Here is a 17,815-nt window from a genome sequence, read left to right as displayed (position 1 = left end):
GAATCCTGGATGGATGGATGGATGGATGGATGGATGGATGGGATCCGGAACCAGGACTCGGAATACAGAATACAGAACCCCGAAACGTGAACCTGAACCCCCGCGAACCTCGTGTCCCGGCAATTATGAGCAACAATTATGAGTGGGAATGCGCTCTTGGCCGGATGATTAGCTTTTTGGGATGCGGCCAAAGGGACAATGGCCGCCATTATCCTGCACATTTACCGCACTATGGACACACATCACATGCCGATATTTTTGCAACGCTCTTACCTCGTCTAATTGATGCGGTCGTTGGGTATTTGGGTTTCAGTTTTTGGTCCTCCGTTGATGACATCGCCGGTCGACCGGCCACGCCCACTGCCACCCCACACACATCATCATAATGGAGGGCGGACAATTATGCGGCAATTAAAAGAGCTCAAACGTGGAAAACGATTTGAGTCCTCGCATAATGGTAGAAAAATATCGCAAACATTCAGCAAGTAATGGCTGCAAGTTGAGCTATCCTTGCACACACACACTCGCACATTCGCTGCGTTTGTCAATCAGCATTAAAAATCAATAGAGCTCATATGCTGGATGCAGAGCGTGGCTCCAGGACAACACGGAAAACACGGCTGGGCGACAACATTTGGTGAAATCATGCTCCAGGCCCCGAGGATTATGAGCGTAAATTAACCCTTATTGCAAAATATATGCGACAGTTGATTGACAGACAAATGACAGGACGCATAAAATACATAGCTCCGAAAACAGAGGCCAAGAATTTCGGCTGGCGCAAGGGAAGTTTTTCACTTTTGATTTGATAGAACTCGATGTACATGTGTCCAACACGACACTTAGTAGCGGCTTATTGCTGTTTAGACTCCCGATTGTCAGCCAGGAAATGCAGAATTCAAAATATTGGTGACACAATAGCGTTTCGTAGGGAGTTTCGAGGGGCTTTGGTGTAGCAAATTGAAATTGACATGATGTGGAAGCAATGGAAGTAATATTGTTATTCCCTCAAACTTGATTGTTCGAAATGAAAAGGGTCTTATGCAATCTCACTTCTATATATTATTCTCGGTCCTGTTTGCAATGGAAAACCGTAATCTAAATTAATGAAGTAATTGAAATTGCCTTCTTTCATTCTATTCGAACTAGTAAATTGGAATTTTACTATCAAACACATCCAACAACCGAATAGTAAGTTATCGAATAGCCACTGAGTGGCATATGTTCAGCCTGACACCTCGCTTAATTGCAATGTTTTATTCAAATGACAATGCCACTTTCTTCACCTTTATATCCATGCCATATATTTAGATACTATATACATATATATAGCAGACTCTAAACCTTTTGATTTACCCCACCCGAGATCATTGCAACTTTCACACTTTTCGGGAAACACAAGCCAAGTCAGCATTAACACGATCTTAATGAAGTGTTTCTCTTTAATTTTCTGCATAATATTAAAATTAATTTCAGAGACCGATACCATTGATAACTCCATTTCAGCCAGCCCAAGCCAACAAACCAATTTGGGATTGGGATATTTTGTAGATTAGAGAAACTGAGAAAACCCAAACGGATTAAGACATTTGAAAGTGGTAGGAAAAGCAAACGAGTTGAGATTAGAACAGCTGCCGGACAATAGTGTCACATTTAGAGCCCACATATTTCGTCTCGGACGTGGACATGGGATCTTTGCTCCGACTAATAAAGGTAACCAGAAATTAACATATTCCCAGCTCCCATGCATTGATTGCTGCAACTTATCAGCAGCTAATCATCAGCATGAGGCCGTAGACCTGATAGATCTGATATCTCGGCACCTAATTTCCTCGGGTAGCCAGATGCGAGTTCTTTTGACTGCTGTTGTCTGTTTCCCGCCGCGATACATTTTCACGGCCCTTTGTTTGGGCCCAAAGCGAATGGAGGTGGAGCCGCTGATGGAGGCCCATGGCTGGGAGCTGGGGCATGGACAACCCACTGTGAGCGAAGGCACTTGCACTCCGTGTGAGCTGGAAAGCAGCTTTTAATTAAGAGGAAAGAACGAATCTGAATCCGATTCAGACTGCAACTCCACCTCCAAATCGAATGGAATGAATGCGCAGGTGTTCAGCGGGAGACTCCCTTTACGGATCGACACCTACGGTTTCACAGCTCGTTGTGTGTGAATCTGTTCGGGTTGCATAATCGGACGCGGGCTGCTTTTATAAATAGCTCAATTATGTTCCTAATAATACCGATAATTCCCTAAGGAGCCTCGGCCTACGCCCACCAAACTGATATTAAGCCGCTTTCAGATTTCAGGTTTCAGGTTTTCCGAAATGCACTCGGAATCGGCTGTTTAGAATGCAAATGAAGTGGCTGATTGGTTTTGGTCTGCCTCTTGGTCATGGTCTTGGGATCTTTCTCCGGTTTTAGCCCGCAATTATCGAACTCAAGCAGCCACTTAAGTAGGCTTTGGCTTAGGATAGAATTCCTTTTTCGCAGATCCTCTAATTAGTAAAGAGAGCGCCTTCGCACTGCACTGACCATCACAGTACCTGATCCTTCCTCTGGTTCTACTGCCGCCTAATCCCTCTTGGCTTGTATGCAATTATGCTCTTGAATTTTCTTTAGAATTTTCCTACTTGATTTTCTGCGGTGTTTATTCGATTTTCACTTGCCCGAAACCACCTCCTCGCACTCCTCCATTAACTTCTTATATTTTCTTCTATTTCTCAAGCGCATTAACAATGAGCAGACAAATTTTCCTGCCGTTTTCTTTGCTTCCGGCTTCGAGTCGCTGGCTGGTATACTTTGAAGCTTCGAAGATGGCATTTCATCGTAATAAATTAATATTTAAGTCAGTTCAAATGTGCATATTATTAACATATCGTGCCTTTTTAGGCCTTATATTAAAAGTACTATGATAAAAATTGTTATTGAGTGAGACAAGCTGAAGTGATTTCCCATTGCACTGTTGTCATCTCTAATTCATGACTACCATCATCCAAAGGCAATTCGCAATATATTCCTATTCTTATTCCAAGACATAATTAAGCGGCGCGGAAAAAATGTTCCCAGCCTCGGGGAAATTCGCATCTTGTTCCGTTCTGGTTGCTTTGGATGCGATTCGTTTGGATTCGCGGCGGTCCCGTGGGTAAATTGATATTCCTGTCATTGCTGTAATGATTTCTGCTTCCTGCGGCAGGAATCGCGGTCCGGCGATTGCCGTGTGCCGTATGCCGTGTATCCTGGCGCATCCTGCCTGCGGTTTGTCGTTTTTTTCTATCCGCGACAGGATATTGAATTAAAGAAAGGCAAACATTTTCTTCGAGATTACACATCGACGAGGCCATTGATACCACAGCCAAGCATTTAATTGAGTTATTAGACGGACGATGAACAAAGCGAGGGAAATGGGAAGAAGAACTGAGAATAAGGACATAAATTAAAAATGTAAGAGGAGCAGACATCGCAGACTAACCAGGCTGTTGATGAGGATGAGCTGTCGTCTCCTTCAGCGAAATAGGGGACCAGGGGAACCATTTGTAGGACACATGTTAGACGAAAGAACCGCCAAGATAAGAAGAAAGGACCTGAGGCCAGCAGGATAGCAGGCAGTCAGATGCGCTCCTGTCAACAGGATATGCCCGAGTGGCGAGAGAACATTTCACACCTCACAATGCAACAATGCAACAATGCGGCAGTGCCACAAAGGGCGGACCAGCACAGGATATCAGCTGCTGCCGCAGTCCCTGTTGAAAATTGAGATACGAAAGCAGGAGCTGGCACCGCAAAGGAATCACGGGAAAAGAAGGAGTTGACAGCACAAATGAAAAGTCAGCCTCGGTTTCGGTTGATCGATGGGCCATGATTGAGCAGAAGCCAAGAAGCCGAATGGCTCCGTTCACTTTAAACCATAATCGCAGATTTGAGAGTCGTCCAAAGTCCGCCCCCGATGATCGATGGCAGGAGGTGTGAACAAGGAGCTGCCACTCCCACAACAATTTCTCCGTCCCTGGAGATTGACTGCTCCTGCTCCTGCTGCTCATTTGGTATGTGATTCGACCGCAAACGGTTTTGTGCAAATTTCCAGGGAACTCGCTCAGATCCAGATACAAATGCCGAGGCAGAAACAGAAACAGATACAGAAACATAGACATAGACAGAAACCGAAACCGAAACAGAAACAGGCTTGCCCGGCAATTGGAGCGCCAGAAACTAATTAAATTTATAGAATTAGACAACAGACCGCCGACGGCTGTGCAACAGAAGCGTTGTGGGATTCAATACCCTGTTCACCGCCAGCTCCTCCTTCTCCTCTTCCTTCTCCTCCTTATCGCATTGCTCATTATTCCGGACAAGTGTGCCTGGGCCAAGTGAAGCTACAATTGAAGAGGGATTCCGATGAGAATAGCATGATGATGGAGTGATGGATCGGAATATGTAAGTCGGTGTGCGCTAGCTAACAATTAAATGGGAGAAATGTCGCAAATTTCATTAACTCTGAGATATCTATCAAGAGAAATACATAGGCTTAATTTCATCAATATCATTTTGAAACCCCTATAAACGATTATCCTATATAAGGAATATATATGTAACATATACCAATACCAATACTACATAAGAATTATGTATATTTTTTGAACGCAATACTATACCCCTCAAAGCCAAACTAATTAGCCCATTCCCAAGCATTGCCAAAAATTTGATTGAGCTCCAATTATGTGTTGAGGTCTGGATGGGCTCAGTGGGGATCCACAAAGGAAGTGCATAGGCAGCCCATATAGGCCAATATCCTGTGGATATATTAAATTAATTACAAAACGAATTCCGAATGGATAATGAAATTTCTCTGTGGTCATTACCGGACATGCTGGGCATGCACAAAACGGAGCCACAAATGTGGCCAAAGTGAAACAAAGTAGCCGCCGGGGCGCAAGGAGCCAAGTGGACAACGGACAATGGTCAAAGGGACAAGGATTCGGAATACGGGAATACAGGGATACACGAGCGCATTGCCGGCGCATAAATCAATGGAGGATGGACAGGAGCAGAAGGAAATGGGAGCTGCCGAAAAAATACACCCAGAAAACGTTGAATTCGTGGCAGGAGGACAGATGTGGGCATGTGAGTGGAATTGAAAATGAGAGCGCAAGGACTTGGGCTCCAGGACTCAAGAACTGGACTTCGGACTCTGGCCTGTCATATGCGACGACTCCCTTTCGCTGTCTTCAGTGGCGCGTAAAAACAAAGGACTGCGTTCGGAGGTCAACCCTCTTGGAAAAGGTAACCTCACCGGATTTACTTTGCCGCCAGGACATCTTAAGGATTTAACGTGCCTTGCCGCCCCAATTCCAATTCCAGGCCAAAGCCAACGCCAACCGGCAGCAAAAAGAATGAATTGTGAACGGGCAATAGATTTTTCATGTTTGGGATTTGTGTCCTTCTGTGTGTGTGTGTGTGTGTGTGTGTGTGTGTATGAGGGTCCCCGAAGTCTTATTCTAGTGCAGTTGACATTTAATATGGCATTATCCCTGCGCCGCTAAGTTATAAATAATGTTACATTTGCCATTAAAAACATAAAAAACAACGTGCAATAGACCAGCCGAGAGCTTAACCCAAGCCCAAGCCCAAGCCCAAGAAGGACTCATCCTTCTGCCGGGAACCCCAAAATATCACCCTCAGTTGCTCGCCGGTCATCATGGAAAGGAAATCTTGTTAAAACTGCCATGTAGGAGTATTGTGCCATGTGTGCTGGCGAAATCGATGGGTACGGCCGGAAAAGGACTTTAAAAGTGAATTATTCGCTTATCAAAGAGGGGAGTAACATATTTTGAATGTCCTGCGCCCCAGGGGGAAGTAGAGCTAGGTTAAATATGGCTTCCTCTCTGCATGTGTTACTACAACCAAGATTTTATCATCGAAGTCATGAAGCTTGTGGTTAAAAGAAAAATTACATAACCAATTTTGAATCTCCACATAATATCTGCAATCTCTGCATCTTGACGTTGCCAAATGTAATTTGTATACTCAACCCAAATCTATCCATATCAGACCCTGAGTAGTAATGGCCAACATCCTGGGGAAATCCGACCCCAAAATATTCCAAATATTGTATTTCCATCTGCAAGTGAAATAAGTGTTCCTGTGAAAATCGATTTAATATGCTTTGCGTAATATTTAGTTCCCTGTTTGCTTCTGTCACCATACAATTTACGAGGAGCGGGTCCAGAAAATTTCGAGTGTCCACAAGTAAAGGGATCTGGATCGCCTGACAGGCGTGTGATGGCAACTGCCCACACAGGGATCTTAATGAGCTGCTGATGAGGAACCGTGGGAGGAGCAGGGGATCGGGAACTGGGAACTGGAAACTGGGAACCTAGTTGCTGATGAGACTGGGACGGGATGTGCGCTATCCAATTGCCTCGGGTCCGCTGACACATTTAAATATAAACACGAGACTTTAGGCCGCATCCAATTTCGTTGCAGAGCAGAGCACGACCTTGCAACGCGTGGAAACTGTTGCCACGCATCCGCCAGTTGGCACTGCAGGGGCATAAAATGAGATGGCCTGGGAAATCAAGTGTCGGGCAACAGGCGCGGCGCACACAGACATAAACACACTTGATGACGCCACGGATCACATGACGCACGAGCACATGTGCAACTGGAGCCTGCGTCGCGATGCCACGCGGTTGCACTCAGAGAAATCCGTTTGGAAAAGGTATAATATAAATGCGCATAAGTTATATATATCTGAGCTATACTATACAAGTAAGTATTTAGCAACAGGTTTATCTAGGAAATTTCTAGCATTTTGTAGGCACTTGATTTTCTCAGTGCTCGCTTGATTTTTTGGGTATAGTGTTGCACTCTCTCATTACGAAGTGACAACAGGCAACGACTTGTGATTAGTAGCGTGTCCTGGGGGACATGGTCCTAAGGACCATGAAAACAAACAACACAGCTGCCGGGACACACACAGATTTGCCTCGATGTCCGGAGAACATGGGCCCTTGCACATGGGCTGAGATTAAGTTGTTCGATTGCAGAGAAATCAAAGCAGCGGAACTAAAGCTTCGCCAGCATCCTTCTGTCGGGGCCGTGACCAGGCCATTGATAAAAATGTTGTAATAAAAGCACCAAGGAGCGACCAAGGCGAGCGGAAGACAGGGCTACCTGGCCAGGACAAAGCCAGCTCCCTGTCCATGGCGAATCGCTGGCAGGATGTGAGGTCCTGCCCTTGGCAGATGCGCTGGCACATTTTGCATTGTGGCTGACAAAGGAAAGTCAGCCATGGCGAAATAAAATACAAGTTCCCAGTTCTCTCGTGATTTTCAAGCTCAATCGCTTTACAATCTTTAAGCTTCAGCTGCAGCTCTCTGATTAAGCATTCAATTTCTGCCCAACTCCAGCTGACGCCCCGATCCCTTACGGCCCAAATCGATTGGCCATTCAAGTCGCACCATAAAACCAAATTATTCGCAATTCCACCGCAATTCTGCAATTGGCGGCTTGCGGCCGCGAGCGGCAACAAGAATGATTATGGCTAAATCAACAGAGGAGCAGTTCCACACATGAAACGGTAGCCATGAAGCCACTGACAACTTCATCATAAGACGAACTCCTCGGCAAACGAGCGTTTCGGGGCACAGGGATCCTCGCCAGACGCTGCCTAATTGCCAACCGCGTAATCAAAAGGCAGTGCCAGACTTTCCATACCGAATGCTCTTCCAAGGGGTATGTGGGTATGTGAAAGTTATTATATATCTGAATAAATTTCTTTGGATATCATTTGTAGACACAACATTTTTAAAACACATATTGCATTTTAAATATTTGTTTAATAATAAGACTAGTGCACAGCATTCCGACTTATACTCGTAGGCTGCTCATTTGATCATCCAAACATTTAGTATTACTTCTCTATTTCATAGGGCATCCGCATTCCATAACATGCGTGGTACATCTCCTCGCGGTCTACCTTGTTATTTGTCTTTTGCAGTTAACTGGTCCTCGCTCAGCCACATGAACATCAGTGGCCCTGGAGCCAATTTCGTGGTAAAATTCATTTGTTAACAATTTCGCTTCGTTCATTTCATTTCATTTCATTTCGTTCGTTTTGTTGTCTTTTTGTTTTCGGTTGCGTTGCGTTTGGATTTGGGACTGGTTATGGACTGGGCTCGAATGGTGGGGGAATGGGTTTGGTCTTATATAGTGGCTGCTGGCTGCTGGTTGTTGGCGCGGCGCCTAATTACAGGGTGCCTGTGGTTCGGTTCCCGGGGTGCCGTTGCCAATGCCGATGCCGTTCGTGTGTCCTGGCTGCTGCATGTAAAACCCGGCGTATTAAGACATCAACTTTAATGAGCAACACTAACGCAGTAATTGCGGGCCGTTGTGGGCGTGGTCGGTACAGTTTTGCTGGCTGCTTTGGTTTCCCCCTGTGACGATCGTGTTTTCATTATTTTCTCTCATTCGGGGTCTCTGCCTTTTTTTGGGCTAAAAGTTCCGGCAGGTGGGCCATCGGTCTGCGGACTACCTTCACTTTTTTGGTGGCTCCTAATTTTGGGTAGAACCCGATCTGCACCGGAGCAGCTGGACTGGAGAAGTAGCGCACCAGAAAACGCCTCTTATTTTTCAACTCTGATCAGCGAAAGCTGCCATCTAATTAAGTAAATTGTCCGTTTTACATATGTTTCCCGGTGCCACTAATTTTTATGACTTTTTAATCGAAAACAATAAAAATACTGTTGGCCAAGAGCGCTGAATATTTGATATGCCTCAGCCGCATTTATGATAACTTTACGCTTGGCTGAATGGAATTTAAATTTAAGTCAGGACCTCTGGGATCCTTTGTTAGTGGGCGATAGGCGGTGAAGGTATTTTGGGGAGTGCCATCTGGCAGGAGCAGGTGAAGGGTTCTTCCAGGGAGGTCTTTATTAACAGCCACAAAGGACTCAATAAAGGACATGCAAATGAAGTGGAGATGTTAAGAGGAGTAGATAAAAATAATCAATTAACACATCCGTTTTATATTGAATGTTCAAAATATGTTCAAAATGCGATTGAATTTTTAATAATTAAAATTCCACTGCTGCAACTCAGCGCAATAACGTTTAAAGTTATTTCGCAGCTATTTAATAATCACTGCCATATTAATAGAATCATTCCCATTCCGATGCATTCACTCATATTTCACCGCACACATGTCTCAATCGAGTCGTTAATCAATTCTCTTGCACCGAAATGCGAAACAAAAACATTCCAAATTCAATTGCAAATTATGCATTTATTATTAACAATTGTTGTCTGATTGCCCGTCGAACAGGGAGCCTCGTCCATGGACCACCCACCACCCACCACCCAGTCATTACCATCAATTTCCAGCCCCAAGGGCAGTGGACAAGGTTCGGGTTTTGGCACATGGGTCATTTGTGTGCATTTGTTTTCAGGGTGTCCCCGGCTGGATCCTGCTGGCCAGGACATTGCTTATCCTGCCCGGCAGCCGTTGATTTTTCCAGCTTCCTCTGCAGCTCGCCATACACTCAAAATTTTAGGTAATCAAAGAGTAATAATAAACTATACATTTTTTATACAGATTTTAAGCATTAATTCTGTTTCGACCAAGAACTAAAAGTGTAAAAGCCGCTTAGATTATATGAGAGGTAGATTATTCTACATCTACATACAGCCAAATATTCTTGGTGGATCTCTACAATTTCTTTTAGTGCACCTCTCTTCGTTTTCGGGCCATAGCTCCTTCCACCGAAGTTTGGCATTTGCCAAACATTTGCATATGGGACCAACTGTTTTGAATATTGAAAGCAGACAACCAACTGCGGGGGTGGAGCGGGGGGTTTGGGGCAGCTGGGGGCGCTGGGGCTCGCTGCGGTGATTGCGTGTGGCAGGGTTAACAGAGTTGCCAATGCAATCGTGGAAAAGTGCCATGCATTTATGCAATTTTCACCGACTTGGCTTGCTGCTCGAAAGCCACTCAAATGCCATGGCAGAGCACTCCATCAAGTGCAGTTGCAACCCCCTTCGTGCAACCCCCTGCGGCACCACCACGCCCCTGTCATAATCAAATTGTATTGAACATTTGCAGTTAGCTGATTCTGCTGTGCTGTGGCTCCTTTATTCATGTGATTGGACTTGGCCAAAGCCCTGGAAATGCAGCTTGCATTGGGTGTACTTACACGTACAGATATTGATTCACTCATTCACCACTCACTCATTCAGTCGGTGAATGAGTTTCTATAGAGGTGTTCTTACACACAGACGTGCGGCTATCAGCTCCTATGATTGGCAGCCTTTGGCTTATAGAATGGAATAGGGCGGCGCACAAATAAAACTTATTTCGATTTTCTGTGAGCGAGATAAAAATGTGGAAAATGTTTTAGTGCTTCTAATAAAATAACTAATCTGATCACGTCGCTGCTGCTGCTGCTGCTGCTCCTCCAGGATAATAGTCAGCTGCCATTGCCACAAGTTATTACACATCCCTTCGAGGAGGATTATTCCGGGCGGAAGGTGAAGCATATGCAAAGCAGCTGAGTGGAAATGCAGTTGGAGCGGCACCCAGGGAAATTGGGTGGCCATGGGCTGAAATGGGCTGAAATGGGCTGATGTGGGGCCATGGGTATGGGGCTATGAATGGGAATGGGGATGCCAGGGGATTACAGTGCATATGGGAGTGCGGGACAGGAATAAATTGCGAGCGGAGCCGGATATAGTTCATTAGCATGCCATCTATGCAAAAGCTAAGATATTAAGTTGCCACTAGAGCAACGGATTAGCAGGCAACATGGGTGTGTGAAATGGGCTTAAATATTTTCGGCAGTGTTTACATTGGCAAGGATCATAGGTTTACTGCAGATTATTGCAGGTTTTTCGTGGGTTTTCAATGTATTAAGCGAGCTAACGGATCGGGAAATAGTTTTCCGATCTAATGCACGCCCCAACTCAATAATAAAAGGTTCTCCGCTCTGTTAGCCGTCGCTCAATGCAACTGAGCCAAATTTGTTGTCAAGTAAGGAAAAACAGCAAATAAAGTTCTTCTCCACAACGACAGCTGTCAAAACAGGTAAGAAATTGGAAAAAAAACGAAAAAGAAGCGACCACAGAAAGGCTTCAATTAACGCAGAGCCCCACAAGAGGGGTAGTCTATTTTAAACATCATATGACACGTTTATTTCCCCACTCTATCTGGATGTATGACCCCATTTCTCCTCTGCGTGGACCCCTTTTGCTCCATGGACAAGTGACAGAGCCTTCCATTAGCGTCATTTTTGGTGCTGGAAGCTCCCGTTGCCAGCGTCTGAACGTTTGAACGGAGTGAGTGTGGAATTTGGCAAACAATTTGCTAAAAAACGTTTTTCTAAAAGCAAAATGAGGGGGGTTTTATGGGGCACATGTTGCGAGTGCAGAACATTTGACAACTGAGTGGCAACTCCTTCTCGTACTCCTTCTGCGGCTGCATTTAGCTGTCAAAAGCGAAAGCCGAGCAACAAAAGCAAAAGCTGTGTAAAAACGAATGAGGCAGCCACGGCATTAGGCCCCACCCACCCCACTGCCACCCACACACATCACACACCACGCATCACACCCCCACCCCAATTTCAAGAGTGACAGCTCAAGTGAAAAAAATGTTTGCTCCGTGCCAAAATACTCCTGGGATCGTGTGCAGCCCAAGGATCGGGCCAACGGAGAGGTGGGGAGGTGGGGGGTGTACTAAAAAGTTGCGGCCTCAGAATGCATGAAAATTCATATGCCACAAGAAATGTATTATTATGTGGGAAACAATCGTCTGTGCTCCTGACAGGGCAACTGTCGACATTTGTTAAAGTTTTCCCAATTTCTGTTTGCCTTGGCTGCCTCTCCTCTGCACTGCAATTCAGTTGTCACTTTGACAGCTCACGCAAAGGTTGATGGACACCAGTATCGAGGGTAGAACTTCACTCACTTCCCTGAGTTTCCACTGAGTTCCCTCAGTACCCTGAGTTATTGGCAGGCATGAAACGGAAGTCGGACTAAGACCAATCGGTCGTCATGGCTCAGGAGATTGGACAAACAAAGTAATACACTCTGGTCTGAAATTAATTTGAGTCATTTTTGAGATTAGAGGGGGAAATCTGCTATGCAAGCTTCAATAGAGAGTGAATCCCTTTCAACCGCTTCTCATATAAAATAGGGCTGTAATTCGCATGCAAACGTAACCATGAACATTTCGAAAATTACCGATTTAAATCCTTAATCCTTATGCTTGAAAACATCGCCAGAATAGATTGCCTCTAAGTTTTACTATCGAATTTACACTCCTAAAACCGCAAAACTTTAAACGCTTTCCACGCCACTCCCCACGTAAGCTAATATAATGCCATTTACGTAGATTCAATTTGTAACAATATCTGCAAAAATATTTGGCTATATACTTACATATAGATGTATTGCTACTCGATTTCAGAGCGTTGCATTTTAAATATTCCGCCCGCTCGCTCATTCGATTTATTTAGTGCAGCAAAAGGGCTCGGAAAAGTGAGTTAAAAACAGAATTGAAAGGCAAAATCGAAATCAAAACTGAAAGCCAGCAGCAGACATTTGAATAAATGTGCAGCAGCCAACAAAAAATCACACAAATTGAAATATTGAATTATTATTGCTTGCATGGGGTAACCCCCCCCCCCCCTCCCATCGTGGATCGCACCCCCCCGAAACCCATCACCCCCAACATATTGTTGGAAAACAGATTTATGGCATTTGCCAAATAAACAGAAAAGTCGAGTGCGCATTGAGTGACTCACAGGATATTCACGTGGAGCAGAGCCTGGAAAATGGTGAGAGGTGGTCGCAAATTTATACAGTAGAGTCAATATTTTTAAAATATTGTTTGCTGTCTTTTGTGTTGGTGCGTGCAAACAAAAAGGAATTTTATTTTCAAATTTATTAGGAATGTCTACGTTGGCCATTTCCATTCCCCGAGTGCGACTTTTCCGCTTTCCCACCGCCCCATCCCCCCTCAGTTGCAGTTACCACTTCCGCATTTGCTTTTATGCAATCTAACGCTGCTTTTGAAGTGCTTGCTTCAAATACAGCCAGTCGAAACCGAAAAAAACCCCAAAAAAAAGTGGAAAAAGCCAGAAAAGCGGAAATAAAATGAACAAATAGCAAATGGAAAACAAACAAAAGTACTAGCTAAAAGCATATAAAAATGGCTGTGGCGGCTGATTTTTTATTTCGGTTTTCGCTTCTGCTTCTTTTTGCCATAAATAAAATCTTGCCGGCAAAGTGAAGGAGTGAAAAAGCAGGCGGCACATCGTCTGTTTCGGTCGTGAATTAAGATTAATTAAACTAACGGTAACTGTGCCGTAGCTGTAACTGTAGCTGCAACTGTAAACTGAAAAACTAAGCAACATGGCTGCCGCCCCCCATGTGTGAGTGTGTGCGCGAAGTGCCAGTGTGTGTGTGGGTGTGTGCGTGTTTGTATGGCAAGTGCACGAAATAAATGTTTATTTATATGCCGCGGCGCAGCGGAAATTGCAATGCGAGTCCGTCGAGTTGCCGAAACCGTAAGCGAATACAAAATGGCGCCCATAACGGTGCATGGGGTATTGCCACGCCCCCTCCGTGCACCGCCCCCCGCCAGAGCTGCCATACAAATGTAAATTGCAGTTAGGTTTTTGCTTATGAGAATATATGGCAAACCGAATGGAAATTGCGTTTTATCAGAGCTCTCAGCTGGAAACACTTTCAGATACAGTATCTGTATCTTATCTGTGGCAGCGATCTGCGGATTCATCGCGACCCACATGTGGTATACGTGATGTAGAACTAACTCAGATTGGAGGAGATAAAAGGCGAACGAAGCTTCCCCAGCACCAATTTATCTGCATTGAAGGTTATTCATCAAAAATTATATCTTTAGTATGACACAGTGGTGAATATTCATAATGTAGTATTTATTGCTTGCAATTTGGATTACGAGTTGAGTTCTTGCAACTGAGGGAAAACGGAAAGTGCTGTGAATGCCATTTCCATCCAGATCCACCTTAAAGCTTCTTTATCCGACCAATAATATCTCCATTTTGGTGTCGCCTCCAGTTGCCACGGTGCTCTATTGCTTTAGCCTAGATTCCGTGCGATTCAACCATTATCCTGCTGGCGACTCCTTTGTGTGGGCTTGCAGCCTTGTCGCTTATTTGTGGCCCGGATATAGAAACATGCAACGGAAATGCAAGAAACAGTGGCCGCTGGGAGGCCAACTGGCCTGGGGAGTTGGGGAGTTGGGGATACGGGGATACCAGGATACCAGAATACCAGGCGGCAAGGTAGGTGGGAGGCATGTTTATGGCACACAGAGTCGCATTTGCGGAGCTGTGAAAATTTATTGTACAATTTTCTGTGGAAATACCAAAGAGACCCCAAAACAAACGAGAGCACCAGAGCAACAGGAATGAATTTAAAAGCAGGAATTCGAATAAATTTAAGAAGACTTTGGGCGCTACCAAAAATGAGTGCATCAAAGTTCCTGCTAAATTTGGACATTCTGTATTTTTAAAGAATTAACGTGGAATTTCTTAACTTAATATCAGTTATGTATACTCTTATTTTTACTTAGACAACCCGTATATTTTCATGGATACCTGCACACTACTGAAAATCATAAATTCCTGTGTCATTTTCCATTCATAATTAGTTAGCCCATTATTCTATTCCTCGGATTCCTTTCGCATTTTTCAGTCCCTGAAACCTTCCATCTTGCATTCCCAGCCGACGTACACATCCAACATTCCGCAGACCCATACTTCATTAGGGTCCTGTCCATCCACCCCACTCCTCCCCTCCCCGCACCCGTGTGAGTGTGAGGAATGCAAGTGAAACCCTTTAAGTACTTATATTATTTGCACATTCCAACCGAAAATGAGAGAGAAAAGAAAAAGAAAGGAAATGCGAAAAATGAAAACTTAACAAAAAAATAGGTGGCCAGTGGGTGGTGATAGTGGGTGGTGAGGGGAAAAGGAGCAAACGAACCAAGTCAAGTGCTGTTATTCATAGCGCACTCACACTCAGATGCCAACAAATTGCTAAAAGGTAACGGTAACGGTAACGGTAGCCAAACAAAACAAGCACACATATGTATGCACAACCATGTGGCCCCTCCGCATCACCCACCACCCACTCAACCGCCCAGGCCCCCTCCCCAACCACCCCTCATCCACTCGCGAGTCAGGTCCACGCTCATGTCCTTGACAATCAATTCCCTGCGCACTCAATTAAAAATATGCACAGTGGGCTGCATACGATAGAGCTCCACACGAACTCTCATTCGTACACTGAGAGAATAAGCTACAACCACTTTGACCCATTTCAAAAGGCAGCGATAAGGTATAATTTAGTATTCATAAAATAAGTTATGAGATAGGTCAACATAAAAAAAATTATGTTTTATTAAATACATTCAACAACAGAATTTATTTATGCCATTATTATTTTTGGGATGTCCTTTATTTTAGTCTATATCTATATTTATATTATTTTTATTTTATTTTTTGAAACCCAATAAACGAATGTCTAGATTTGGATAATAAATATTTTAGAAATTATTGTTTTGCGTAATAAGACATTCAATCAATATGGTTTGTGTCACACACTTTTGTACAGTGCACACCCACGCACACACACAAGTCGACCGCCGTGGGGGTTTTAGGTGCACAGGGGGACTGAGGGGCTGTAGTAACTGGTGGTGTGGCTGCACTGCTGCTGACTGCATATGAATGAATATTCGAGCATTCGCATTCATGCATTCTTTTTCTCTCTGCAAACCGTTTTCTGTTGCTTCCCGCATAAAAGTTCATCAGCGAGAATATTGGCGGGAAGAAGGAGAAAAAAGGAAAGTCTTCAATGTCGGATATTTGCATATCAGCTGAAGTATATGCTTTGGTATAGGTCCAGTTAAAAGCATGTTAAGTTAAGCACCCTTAAATATGAAATCTTTTTAGCCTCATATAAATCAGATTCCCTGTATCTTAAGGCAAAAGAGATACAAGTTTTGAGTAATTAAAGTCGGATAGTAGTACAACACCAATATTACAATCAACGATTAATCACATGAACTTGCACAATGAACTAACACATTTTTCACTGGTCGAGTGTTTCGGGAAGAGTATTCAGCTGTTGCCATTATCCTGGTCCCTGTGTCTCTCCTTGTTGCAATATTCCCGCCACATTCCGCCGAGCACGTAAGCGCGCTTGTATCTGTGTGTGTGCGGTGTACGAATGGGGGTTTTGTATGTGTTTGGATTTGAGCATCCTTGGAGTAATAGTTTTCCACGGTTTATAATTCCGGGCTTCCCCCAATTCGCAGCCCCAACTCCCAACTCCCAACTCCACAGCCCCACGAGCGCAGGGATATTTATTATTTACAGGAGTTTTTCCCGCATGCAGCTTTCTTTTAGTTCACTTTATGTTCTTGGCGTTTTCCTCGCCTTGGTTTTATTTCCTTTCGCTCGGTTTGGTTCGCCCGCTGTCTGCTGCCTGCTGATGATTTGTGTGCCAGTGTGTGTGGTGGCCATATAAATATTAAAAATATTGCACAACAATTTCCCCCCCATCCCCCCGCGCCCTTCGCGCGTCGGCTCTGCTTAAGCGGGAATAAAAATCGCGCTTAATAAATTTTTAAAAAGTGTGGCAACTTCGTGGAATGGAAAATAATAATTTAGAGGAAGACAGCACTACCTTTCGCTGGGCAAACACAATGCACAAAGGCAGAGCGAAACGGGGAGCTGCAGGGGGAAGTACGCATAAAAAGATAATAACAAAAGTGTGTGGCACTGGTGACCCCGATCTTCTAACGGAATGGCCACCAGCAGCACCGCAGGAAACCAGATATTTACATCTGTATGGGTGGCAAGGGCTTTGCTCGAAATGGCCCTCTTTCCGTTTTAATACATATATGTACATTTATCGCTTTGGCGTCCTGCAAAGGGAGAGGAATTTATGTATTAAGAGTTAAGAGTCTCAATATTTTGAAAACTGCCTTAAATCTTCAAACATTTTCCTAAGCAAGCGGATCAAAGGCGATGCATCAGATGTTTTCCTTGAAGTCGCTCATTTGCATACTTAAATCTTAAACGCGATCATGGTCGCAATTGTTTTGTGAAACTTTTCCTTACTCTCCGCCCTGATTCAATTTATTTAAGCTGCATAAATGCCTTCCGCTGGCGCTAATTAAAATAAACAGACAGTGTGCACTTCGCTGGAAGGCAGCTGGGGAATTAAGGACCCGTTGCATGTCTGATGAGTTGACAGGACGGCGGATAAGTTCGGTGGAAAATGTTTTTTATTTGTGTATTTTTATCTCCGCTTTGATTGACGACGCTTCAAATGATTTTACACGCACGAGCGGCAGGAACAACAAAGGAAACAAAATAAATAAAGAAAAACTGGGCAAAAAAAAGGAGCGGGGAAAGCGTTGAAGCAACAAGGAACCTGCTGCAAGGATAATGCGTATACGCTGTGTGCCTTTTTGCGCTAGTGTTTGCACAAGGCGCTGGCAAGCCTTTCGTTTAACAGACTTCACTTTTCCAGGACTCGAGTCCTGTTTGTCCTGCGACGAGTGTGCGTGCCGCCAGTCGCGTGTCTGCTCAGTTGGGACTGCTGAAAAGTTAATCCTTTGCCCGCCGAAATCACGGCCATCGAGTGTTTGCTCTACCAACTCCGGCCAGGCAGGATATTCCCTTAATCCTGCCACTTGATCACCAGCTGCCGGCGCGTTTCAAGTCCCCAATCGACAATCCTTTGCGCCATAGGTAGTCTCGCCAGTAGTCTATTA

This window comes from Drosophila santomea, chromosome 3R (genome assembly GCF_016746245.2).
Source record: "Drosophila santomea strain STO CAGO 1482 chromosome 3R, Prin_Dsan_1.1, whole genome shotgun sequence".
NCBI classification, from domain to species: Eukaryota; Metazoa; Arthropoda; class Insecta; order Diptera; family Drosophilidae; genus Drosophila; species Drosophila santomea.
The sequence above is the reverse complement of the archived record's forward strand: the minus strand, read 5'-3'. Positions refer to the sequence as shown.